This window comes from Oryzias latipes, chromosome 12 (genome assembly GCF_053564925.1).
Source record: "Oryzias latipes strain Hd-rR chromosome 12, Olatipes_Hd-rR_3.1".
NCBI classification, from domain to species: domain Eukaryota; kingdom Metazoa; phylum Chordata; class Actinopteri; order Beloniformes; family Adrianichthyidae; genus Oryzias; species Oryzias latipes.
Window position 1 is genome coordinate 7,214,472 of NC_136248.1, and position 13,008 is coordinate 7,227,479.

The window sequence follows — 13,008 nt, forward strand, 5'->3', positions numbered from 1 at the left end:
AGCGTAAAAATAAGAAGGGAAAGAAAATTCCTGCCCCGGAGGAACTGGAAACCTGCGAACCAGTCAGCGCACCTCTGGCAGACCAAAAAACTCCAGAAAACATCAGTCTGAATCAAATAAACACAGAGGAAACCGACTCACCAGCAGCAGAGTGCTTTCCCCAAGAGACTGTCACAGAATCTAGGGAAAATGTTGCTGAGGAGCTTTCTGAGGAAATGACAACACTGCAAGCATCTGTCCAACCTGTGGAGTGTGCTGGCCAAACCGAGGGTTTGCTTGAAGAGAGTGTCCCACAACCGGAAAGATCTGAGAATGTGACAAAAGATGCATCATTGGATGTTACAGTTTCAGACCCACAAGCAGTTCCAGAACCTTCCAAGAAACGCAAGAAGCGTAAAAATAAGAAGGGAAAGAAAATTCCTGCCCCGGAGGAACTGGAAACCTGCGAACCAGTCAGCACACCTCTGGCTGACCAAAAAACTCCAGACAACAGCAGTGTGGATCAAATAAACACAGAGGAAACCGACCGAAACTTGGACCAGGCTCCAGTCCAAGTCCAAGTTTCAGACCAAGTGTTTGCTTCTGAACAACCAGTGACTGCAGAACCTTCCAGAAAGCGCAGGAGACCTATGGAGATGGACACAACAGAATGTCCTCCCATCAAAAAACAGAGGATCTGTAAACCAGTCCTTGTAAGGACTCGTCTGGCCAAACGAAGGAGTGCAGTCAAGGCCAAACTTGAGGAGACAACAGACAAAACTGCCTTAGGACTGCCATGGACCTTTATCAGTGAGAAAGACCCTGAAACAGAGGAATCAGTTGTGTCTGGACCTCTGAGAGAAGAAGCAGATGCTTTCAGTCAACCAGAGCCACCCAAAAAAGAAAAAATCTCCCTGTGGAGGAGATTCAAGAAGGCTCTCACACCTGCAAGTTGGCGCAAGTACAAGAGCGACACTCCTGTGGTCATCCCAGATGAAAGGTTGACAGAAACTGCAGAGGCCGTTGAACATCTGCTTCAAAGTCCATCTGTGGATGATCAAGACAGTGACTCGCTCACCTCTCTGTCTACTGATTCTGGACTGACTGAAGAGGAAACGTCAGATGAAGAAGAAACTTCAGATGATGAGGACGAAACGTCAGATGAAGAAGAAAAAACTTCAGATGATGAGGAAGAAACTTCAGATGACCAGAAAGAAATGTCAGATGAAGAGGAAGATGAGTCTTCTCATGGTCAGAGGATTTCTGTGTGGAGAAGATTTAAAAAGGCTCTCACACCAGCAAGCAAACGCCGGAATAAAAATAGACTGGAAATCTAGATTTTAGCCAAAACAAACTTGGGTTTTCTCCTGGTGCTCAGGTTCACCCTTAAAAAAAATATTCATCATTTATCTTTTTTTTAATTGTTAAGAGATGAAGAACAAAACCTTTTTTTTAATTTGTGTTTGATCTTTTCAGATTTTCTCCTGGTGCTCAAATTTACCCTTAAAAAATGTTTTATTAATATAATTTTGTTTTATTGTTAATAGATGAAGAAAAAATACTTTTTTTTTAATTTTTTTGTGTTAAATCTGTGTGGGTTTTCTCCTGGTGCTCAGGTTCGCCCTTAAAAAAAATCTTCATCATTATCATTTTTTTTATTGTTAATAGATGAACTAAGCCTTTTTTATGTTAAATCTGTTTGGGTTTTCTCCTGGTGCTCAGGTTCGCCCTTAAAAAAAAATCTTCATCATTATCATTTTTTTTATTGTTAATAGATGAAGAACTAAGCCTTTTTTATGTTAAATCTGTTTGGGTTTTTCCTGGTGCTCAGGTTCGCCCTTAAAAAAATATCGTATTCATTTATTAATGTTGTTGCGTTTTGTTAAAAGATAAAAAAAATAAAACATAAAAGTTTTGATTAATGTTTATGGGGTTTTCCGATGTTGCTCAGGTTCACCCTAAAATGTAATTATTAGCAATGTTGTTGTGTTTTGTTAAAAGAGAAAAAAGTTTAAAAAAAAGTTTTGTTTTTTATTTGTTATTTAGGTTTACTATGAGTAAAAAAAAAACGTTTAAAAAAAAGAAAAAAGGAAAGAAAAAACCAGAGTGTGTGTGGTTGTGATGGGCTGGATGAATGAATGGATAAATAAAGGAATGAATGAGTGAATGATGGCTTGAATGTGTAATGCAACCACAAGGGGGAACAATCCAGTGCCCACTTGTGCCGGTCCCAAGTCCGGATAAATGCAGAGGGTTGTGTGAGAGAATAGAAATCAAACTGAACATGTGAATCACAGAAATGAGTTAATGTGTGTGTGTGTGTGTGTGTGTGTGTGTGTGTGTGTGTGTGTGTGTGTGTGTGTGCATACATGTACAGTACAGACACCTTCCTATTCATTTGGATGAGAATGTGTTTCCAAACTTTTGGTCTGTACTATATATGTATGTACACACACATTAACTCATCGTGTGTTTACATACATATACATGTATGTACAGGTATATACACACACACAAGCGGCAAGGCACAGGGAGTGGATGAAGTCCACCTGGAGTACCCCCTGGTATTTCTCTAGTTTCTCATGTTCCTTCTTCCTGATGTTCCCATCACTTGATTCTACCACATCCTCCACAACAGCTTTCCTCTGTTCTTTTTCCACTGCAATGTCAGTTTGGTTCACCATTACCATCCTGTCAGTATGTGGAAGTCCCACAGGATCTTTGCTCTCCATTCTGTACCACTTTTGAAGCTGTTTGAGACTCTGACTTGGGGTTTCCAGTTTAGATTCTCCAAACATGTTTCTGTATATTATTCCAGCCACTTGATTGTGTATGTTTTCCCTGCAAGCATCTTACACCCTGCAGTTATGTGCTGGATTGTTCCAGGTGCCTCTTTGCATAGCCTACACCTTGGGTCTTGTCTGGTGTGGTAGATCTGAGCCTCTATGGCTCTGGTGCTCAGGGCTTGTTCCTGAGCTGCCAGGATGAGCGCTTCAGTGCTGTCCTGTAGGCCAGCCCTTTCTAGCCATTGGTAGGACTTCTTAATATCAGCCACTTCAGTAATGGTCCGGTGGTACATCCCATGCAGGGGTTTGTCCCCCCATGACGATCTGTCCTCCAGCACAGCATCCTCTGCACTCCATCGTCTGAGACATTATTGAGCACACTGTCAGTTGGGGCTTTGTCCTTGATGTTTTCATGCATCTTGAATGTTTCATCCAGGATAGTGGCTTCCATGCTAACTAGTCCTTGCCCTCCTTCCTTATGGCTAGCATACAGTCTCTTGAGATGGAACCCTCCATGTTGGAGAGGAGCTTTCGCGTCTTAACATCTGTGGGCTGTATCTCTTCCTTTGGCCATCTTATTATTCCTGCAGGGTATCTGATAACTGGCAGTGTGTAACAGTTTACTGCCAGGGTCTTGTTCTTGCCATTGCTTTGGCTTCTCAGGATTTGCCTTAAGGTCTGTACACACCGGGCAAATATTCGCCAGCGTTTTTCGCCAGCGTTTTTCGCCAGCGTTTATCGTCAGCGTTTTTCGCCACGTTTTTTGTGTTCACACGATTTTCGCTGACGATGAGCCGAGCGAACATGCAATTTCATTCCCTGACGTTAGATGGCGCTTAATGTAAAACAGAAACCCCCCCTGTACACAAGGTGGCGCTGCGCAACTTTACGCTTCTTAAAGTCGCTTTTCACTCAGAAAAAGAGAGCAAGTATTTACGCGCTTGTCAGAATCAAACAAAGAAAAGATCAATATTTCCAGCACCAGTAGCTCTAGCTCCAGTTCCAGCGATGAAGAAATTATTGTTCTGTTGAATGATGAAAGACGCCGGAAAAGATGTCGATTTTGGGTATATCCCATAGTTACGAGAAGAGAAGAACATGGGGAGTTTTATCAACTGGTACAAGAGCTGAAAATGTATCATGAGCGTTTTCGGGGATATTTTAGAATGTCCGTCAGTGAGTGCATCTTCTTCGTCTTATTTCTTCGCGGCAGTGTAGACGCTACTTGGCGTATATCTTCTTCGCCGTGACGTATGTGTGCTCAGCAAGTTGTGTTTTACTGTAACTTCAGAAGCTCCAAACACGTGTCCAAAAGCGCCATTCTCATTGGTCGTATAGTTTTTGACGCGGCGCGTCAAACCAAAAAAACGAACCCGAGGCGTTTTTTTAAAAAATGACGCTTTTACGCGTGGTGTTTTTCGCGTCGGTGTGCACACTCACATTGGTGCCCTTTGTTTAGTCACGAGGCGTTAAACGTCTGTGAATATCGCGCGCAAAATTGGTCCTGGTGTGTACGGGCCTTTACTCGTTGGAGGTATTTGGCTGTTACGACTTGCCTTGTTGCCGGCTCCAGGTTGCCATTTTCCTGAGGAGTTCCAAGGTACTTATAACTGTCCTCAATGTCAGCTATTGTTCTTTCTATGTTGACTTTGTCCATAGCAAGTCCTATTGACAATTTGGCTGAGGGTGTAAAGTCATATCCAGAACAGTAGTGGGGACAGAGCATCGCCTCGGTACGTGCCATATTTGATTAACACTTCTGCAAGAGTCTTACCACTGGCTTCAAGGATCAAAAAAGAAACAAAAAAGTGTGTCAATGGCTGCAATATGCCTGCTTTGTGCTGCACATCTTTTCAAAACCAGGTTGCAAGTTTGTTACTGCAACTCTCAGGTCATGCTCAATATTGAGCCTAGCTCTGTTCTTTGTTTTCAAAGTGGCAACAGTAGAAAATCTCCGAAAGATAGGACGTAATATGGAAACAGTATGTCCACAGCCTTCTACCCTATTAGAAGATGCTCCCTCACCACACCCAGCAGAATTCAGGGAGTGTTTGTGCTGTAAACTTCATCCTCAGGGTGGAGTCTGACGTGATTTCAATGAATTGATCCTCCTCAGTAGAGCTCAAATCAGCAGCTGCTGTGTTAAATGGATCTCTCAGCCAAATATTGAGCACTGTTGCCTGGGAAATATTTGAGAAAGAATCCTGGCAGGGAAAACATGTACAGAGTGAATAATCCTTTATGCAAAGTATAAATAAATTAAATAAAGGAACATTTATTTTGTATGTTCTCAAACTGTGTGGCCCTCCTCCCTGGGGGGGGGGGGGGGGGGTACGATCTCTGACTGTGGTCGGAGGCCGCAAGGGAGATCTTCCTTCAGGGTTCACTTCCTCATTAGAACCCTCAGAGCCTCCAGATTGGGTTAAACAAAAAAAAAAGTCTAAGTTCTTTAAGATAAACTTTCTTAATTACTTTTTTTCTTGACTCCAAAAAGGGTGACTGACTGCGCGCCTATGCGCTCCACACACTCACCCCCCCCCCTTCCTGCAGCATACGAGATCAGACACCCTGGTTTCAGCACACACACACACACTCATCTCACAACACATGCATGTCACTATTCTTCAACAAATCTGATCACAGTTGCAGGGAAAGGCAGAAATTGGTATCCAATCCGTACCGGTGGCGTGTGCGAAATCCAGGCGGCATTACGGGGGGCAAGACACATTTACATTTAAGTTATAACCAACAACAAATCTGGTACAAACTAACAAATCATGAAGCACTAAAAACAATCTTGGAACAGATGAACAAATACTGAAACACAAAGGGTGCGAATTACCAAATACCAAATAACAAAAACAGTCTCGGTACAAATGAATTAATCTAGAAACACAACAACGAAAGTGGAGACACAGCTTCTAACAGAAAGGGACTAAATATAAAACCAATAATGTATGATGTTTTAAAGTTATTTATTAGTTTTCTTTATGTGGACATTTTAAATACATGAAACAGTCCAAAATCTTTTTTTTTTGTATTATTTCGATAAAAAATGACAACAATGTTTATCAAGGTAAAGTTTCACGTCACATCAGGTAGTAAGAAAATTCCCTTTCCGTTAGCAGCTGCTCGTTTTTGTTAATTTTTTCTCCGTCTTCTGCTGTGGTGTTTTGTTAAAGGTGGGTTGATTGTTCCTTTTGTATATTCAGTGCATGTTAATAATGTAAAGCTATTTTTTGCATTGTAGACATTTTTATTTCATGTCTTCCCCTTCCCTTCCCATTGATAGGTCAAGTATGTTGTTTATTTAGTGTTTAGATCTGATGTAATGCTGCACTGAAAAAAGAGGTAAGAAAACAAATGAGCTTTTGGTGATAATATAATAGATCATTTGTTTTATGAATGCATCTTTAAGTTTTTGGGAGGATTTTTACTGTTGGTGTTGGAAAAACTACAAACACTTTTTGGAGTAATCTCTGGTTCTATTTGATTTAGTTCCTAATGATTTATTAATATTTGTAAATGTAAATAAAACTTTATTACGAGCATTTGATTTTTATTTTTAAATCTCATCTAAATTCATTAGAAGTAAAAATGAAAGAGAAATTCCCCCTTTAGTTTATGATAGGCTAATACATTAAACTAGAACTCCTATAGAGTTTAAATATTTGTGGTATTTTTTTTACTTTGCTTTTTCTATTGTTCTTAAACCTGATCAAATGTTACTGAATATTCGTCTTGTCTTGAGTTAAATCCCTTCAGAAATCAAAAACGACTTCTTCAGTCTGACTTTAGTCCAGAAAACAATATTATGTCAAACTGGACTACATATGTACACAATACCTTCCCTGCATTTAATAAAAAGTCAAACTGTTCAATATTTATGAAATTAGAAATCCTGTTTACTTATTTGTTTGAGAGACTGTATAGAAATGGGGCTCAGCTCATAGGAATGTACACAGAGGACCATTAATCTCATGATTTGCATTCTGAACTGAAAGAAATGAAGTTTGAAGTGGGCGGGGTGGTACTTTATCCCGCCCACTTCCACAAATAGTATTGGGGGCAGGACAAAGTGAGTTTTTATTTTAGTTGACCCCCCTGCCAATCAAAGAAAACCGCACTAATGAGCAAATTTGAGCTCTAATCAAGAAAGAAAAACTTGTCATAAATTGAAAATTAAGCAATAAATGTCTGTTTTAAATGTCATTAGGCTTTAAATTGTTTAATTTTGCAGTAATTTTTGAGTTTTTAACGAGAGAGTTGGTGAGAAATTGCTCTCTTCTGCCACCAGTGGATTTTTGAGGAATTCCATCTGGTCTTTCTGGGTTTGGTATGGGTTGAGTTCAGAAATGGAAAGTGGAGACTTGGGCCATGTCAAGAAAAAAACAGAGATGTCCAGGAGTAGAGCACTGGAGAAGATCTGAAAAAATGCTACTACATGTTTGACAACAAAGTGACAGTTCTTTGGCCCCTTTCCAGGATCTGAATCAGGTTCTAGCTTCTCTGCCTCTGTGCTGCTGAGTGTCTGAAGGCTCTGGGCCACATGGAGGCGGCGACAGAAAGCTGCAGCAAGGTGTTGGAGATGGTGCCGCAGCATCTGGAGGCCCAAGTGTCCCTCGCAACCCTACAAGCTGCCTTCATTTCTTAAAGTGGTTTCTGAATATAGTTGAGTCCAGGTTTATGCGATTCATCCGTTGATGATCGGTCCAAACCTTCATCTATGTGGAGTTGTCAATAGTGGTTCAGTGCTGAGAAACATCAAAAGAAACAGTCAGAAGAAGGAAAGCTGCTGTTTTTGGAGGTCCAGCAGCAACACGTTCTGCTTTTGAAGGAGTTGAAGTTTTTGCTGCATCGCTGCACACTGCTGAAGACCCAAGGCTAACCGGACCACTAGCTGGATGCTGTGACCTCCATGACAACCATGGTTGTTGTTTGCTCCTCAAAGAGCAGTCGGTTTTTCTGGAGGGGCGTGTCTTTAATGACACACTCCAATGAAAATGGTGTTTTTAATACGTTCTTGTGCCCAGATCTCAGCCTTGTTATTCTGATTTCAACCCTGTTACTACATCATTTTAATAAACAATAATAATTCTCAATTCATTTCTCAAACATGCTGTTTTTGAAAAGTTGATAGAGACAGATTTGGAAAGTTGTTAAAATGATTTCAAATCAAGTCATAGGTGACATCAAATAGTTCTTCAGAGAGAATATTATAATGACCTTAATGGGAAAAGAATTCCATTTCAGAATCAATAATGGACTTTTTTTTTAGCTTGTTCAGTGTTGGTAACAGGGTTGTATCAAATGTTTTACACACCAAATAAATAATTATTATTTTGAAGCCAAAATGTCCTCCAATTCTGGAATGACCCACACGCTCTTTTGCTAGCTTACAGCCGCTCACAATCCCAAGCTAACAGTAGCGATGCATCAAACATGGTAGCAAAATTGGAGCTATCCAGCCGTACAGTTTGGAGCCAGATTCCAACTCAGACCAGGAGCTCGTGGCTCGTTGTTGTAGGTCCTACGTCACAACAAAAAGGTTTTCAAACAGCGTTTTTTCGCCTGCTCCTCATTCACGATTTGAAAAAACCTTGCTTGTGTTATTTAGCTTAAAAAAAATATTGATAAGAACTTCAGGACAACTGCATGAAGCTAAATGCTTCTCTCTTCTGGTTAAAGCACCGAATTGTTTTAGTTTCATCTTCTGATTAACAAGCAAAAGCTTCTGACAGAGTTTGGGGTTTTTCCATTGAAGTCTTAGTTTTTACTTGACTTTAGAATTGACAAACTGATAGAAACCTTTAAAAACAGAAACAGGTTCTTTGATTGGGGCTTCTAAAAATGAGGTTTAAGGTCTGGAAAAGACCAGTTTGTGTCGCAGAAGAACGTGGTCTACCTGCAGTTTTCAGGAAATCTGCATGGCTGCATTTCACCTGTCTTCTCTCCTGCAGCCGCATGGATGGATGGGCGGTTCCAAAATCTTTCCAGAAGTTTGGTTTTCATTTCACGAACCCAGCTTAGCGTTTTCATCTCCAAAATCACCAAAATGCTTCCAGAAGCTGCTGTTTCCCCACACGCGAGCTTTTCAATACGAGTCTCCACATGTTTACCTGGACTATACCACTACGGTCACCCCCCCCCCCCCCCCCCCCCCTTCTAAATTTCAAGTAATGGTACAGGCCTCGGCTAATTGGCTAAATGCTTTGGTTCTCCTGAGTAGGAGTCGGCTCTTTCATCTCCAATGAAAGACACAATGACGTCAAATGACATCATCTGTGATGAAAGACTCAATGATGTCATTTGACGTCACATTACGTCGTCTGACATCATTTGATGTAATTACATCATCAAATGACATCACTGGGCAGTGGCCAAAAAGTTCTTAAATATAAGTCAAGAGTCCTGTTTCAGAACTCAATAGAGACTCAAAGATCTCAAGAGATTTCACACATAGTGGTTTTAAATCGGTTCTCACATTTACATTTTCACTTCATTTCATTTTTTCATTTACGACTTACACCTCCGAAACATGAAAAAAAAGGGCAAATCGACTAAACCTGTGGCCTCTGAAACCAAACCTCCAGAGGTTCCACAAGTTCAGAAAATGTCTGATGAGGAAAAACCAAAAGGCCCGTCTGTCAAAAAGGATTTGTCTGCTCTGATCCGAGAACGGGACCGTTTACTGAATAAACTGTACGACAGGAATGAGCAGTTATCTGAACTGAAACAGAGAAGAATTGCCACTGAGGAGAGCTGTGTCCTGCACTGGGAGTTGCTGCAAGACATGGAAGTGGCCTTGGAAGAAAAACGCCGACTCAGACAAAGACGTGAAAAAGAACTCCAACATTGCAAACGGTTGATGAAGGCAAAAGCCCAAAAAGTCAAGCAGGATCTGGAGGAACAGGCCAGCTTCAAGCATCAACTGTGTACAAAATTGCAGTTGGAGATGACACTGGCGAACCAACTTGAGTCCCAGGTGGCAGAGCTTTCTGAGGAAATGACAACACTGCAAGCATCTGTCCAACCTGTGGAGTGTGCTGGCCAAACTGAGGGTTTGCTTGAGGAGAGTGTCCCACAACCGGAAAGATCTGAGAATGTGACAAAAGATGCATCATTGGATGTTACAGTTTCAGACCCACAAGCAGTTCCAGAAACTTCCAAGAAGCGAAAGAAGCGTAAAAATAAGAAGGGAAAGAAAATTCCTGCCCCGGAGGAACTGGAAACCTGCAAACCAGTCAGCGCACCTCTGGCTGACCAAAAAACTCCAGAAAACATCAGTCTGAATCAAATAAACACAGAGGAAACCGACTCACCAGCAGCAGAGTGCTTTCCCCAAGAGACTGTCACAGAATCTAGGGAAAATGTTGCTGAGGAGCTTTCTGAGGAAATGACAACACTGCAAGCATCTGTCCAACCTGTGGAGTGTGCTGGCCAAACCGAGGGTTTGCTTGAAGAGAGTGTCCCACAACTGGAAAGATCTGAGAATGTGACAAAAGATGCATCATTGGATGTTACAGTTTCAGACCCACAAGCAGTTCCAGAACCTTCCAAGAAACGCAAGAAGCGTAAAAATAAGAAGGGAAAGAAAATTCCTGCCCCGGAGGAACTGGAAACCTGCGAACCAGTCAGCGCACCTCTGGCTGACCAAAAAACTCCAGACAACAGCAGTGTGGATCAAATAAACACAGAGGAAACCGACCGAAACTTGGACCAGGCTCCAGTCCAAGTCCAAGTTTCAGACCAAGTGTTTGCTTCTGAACAACCAGTGACTGCAGAACCTTCCAGAAAGTGCAGGAGACCTATGGAGATGGACACAACAGAATGTCCTCCCATCAAAAAACAGAGGATCTGTAAACCAGTCCTTGTAAGGACTCGTCTGGCCAAACGAAGGAGTGCAGTCAAGGCCAAACTTGAGGAGACAACAGACAAAACTGCCTTAGGACTGCCATGGACCTTTATCAGTGAGAAAGACCCTGAAACAGAGGAATCAGTTGTGTCTGGACCTCTGAGAGAAGAAGCAGATGCTTTCAGTCAACCAGAGCCACCCAAAAAAGAAAAAATCTCCCTTTGGAGGAGATTCAAGAAGGCTCTCACACCTGCAAGTTGGCGCAAGTACAAGAGCGACACTCCTGTGGTCATCCCAGATGAAAGGTTGACAGAAACTGCAGAGGCCGTTGAACATCTGCTTCAAAGTCCATCTGTGGATGATCAAGACAGTGACTCGCTCACCTCTCTGTCTACTGATTCTGGACTGACTGAAGAGGAAACGTCAGATGAAGAAGAAACTTCAGATGATGAGGACGAAACGTCAGATGAAGAAGAAAAAACTTCAGATGATGAGGAAGAAACTTCAGATGACCAGAAAGAAATGTCAGATGAAGAGGAAGATGAGTCTTCTCATGGTCAGAGGATTTCTGTGTGGAGAAGATTTAAAAAGGCTCTCACACCAGCAAGCAAACGCCGGAATAAAAATAGACTGGAAATCTAGATTTTAGCCAAAACAAACTTGGGTTTTCTCCTGGTGCTCAGGTTAACCCTTAAAAAAAATATTCATCATTTATCTTTTTTTTAATTGTTAAGAGATGAAGAACAAAACCTTTTTTTTTTATTTGTGTTTGATCTTTTCAGATTTTCTCCTGGTGCTCAAATTTGCCCTTAAAAAATGTTTTATTATTATAAATTTTGTTTTATTGTTAATATATAGCTCCTTATTCTTATTTTATTCTACCTTTTTATATCGAGAGTTGCTGGAAAAAATTTCATTGTGCTCTGCAGAATGATAATAAAAGATTCTGATTCTGATTCTGAAATGAAGAAAAAATACTTTTTTTTAATTTTTTTGTGTTAAATCTGTGTGGGTTTTCTCCTGGTGCTCAGGTTCGCCTTTAAAAAAAATCTTCATCATTATTATTTTTTTTATTGTTAATAGATGAAGAACTAAGCCTTTTTTATGTTAAATCTGTTTGGGTTTTCTCCTGGTGCTCAGGTTCGCCCTTAAAAAAATATTGTATTCATTTATTAATGTTGTTGTGTTTTGTTAAAAGATAAAAAAAAATAAAAAATAAAAGTTTTGATTAATGTTTGTGGGGTTTTCCGATGTTGCTCAGGTTCACCCTAAAATGTAATTATTAGCAATGTTGTTGTGTTTTGTTAAAAGAGAAAAAAGTTTAAAAAAAAGTTTTGTTTTTTATTTGTTATTTAGGTTTACTATGAGTAAAAAAAAAAAACGTTTAAAAAAAAGAAAAAAGGAAAGAAAAAAAACAGAGTGTGTGTGGTTGTGATGGGCTGGATGAATGAATGGATAAATAAAGGAATGAATGAGTGAATGATGGCTTGAATGTGTAATGCAACCACAAGGGGGAACAATCCAGTGCCCACTTGTGCCGGTCCCAAGTCCGGATAAATGCAGAGGGTTGTGTGAGAGAATAGAAATCAAACTGAACATGTGAATCACAGAAATGAGTTAATGTGTGTGTGTGTGTGTGTGTGTGTGTGCATACATGTACAGTACAGACACCTTCCTATTCATTTGGATGAGAATGTGTTTCCAAACTTTTGGTCTGTACTATATATGTATGTACACACACATTAACTCATCGTGTGTGTACATACATATACATGTATGTACAGGTATATACACACACACAAGCGGCAAGGCACAGGGAGTGGATGAAGTCCACCTGGAGTACCCCCTGGTATTTCTCTAGTTTCTCATGTTCCTTCTTCCTGATGTTCCCATCACTTGATTCTACCACATCCTCCACAACAGCTTTCCTCTGTTCTTTTTCCACTGCAATGTCAGTTTGGTTCACCATTACCATCCTGTCAGTGTGTGGAAGTCCCACAGGATCTTTGCTCTCCATTCTGTACCACTTTTGAAGCTGTTTGAGACTCTGACTTGGGGTTTCCAGTTTAGATTCTCCAAACATGTTTCTGTATATTATTCCAGCCTCTTGATTGTGTATGTTTTCCCTGCAAGCATCTTACACCCTGCAGTTATGTGCGGGATTGTTCCAGGTGCCTCTTTGCATAGCCTACACCTTGGGTCTTGTCTGGTGTGGTAGATCTGAGCCTCTATGGCTCTGGTGCTCAGGGCTTGTTCCTGAGCTGCCAGGATGAGCGCTTCAGTGCTGTCCTGTAGGCCAGCCCTTTCTAGCCATTGGTAGGACTTCTTAATATCAGCCACTTCAGTAATGGTCCGGTGGTACATCCCATGCAGGGGTTTGTCCCCCCA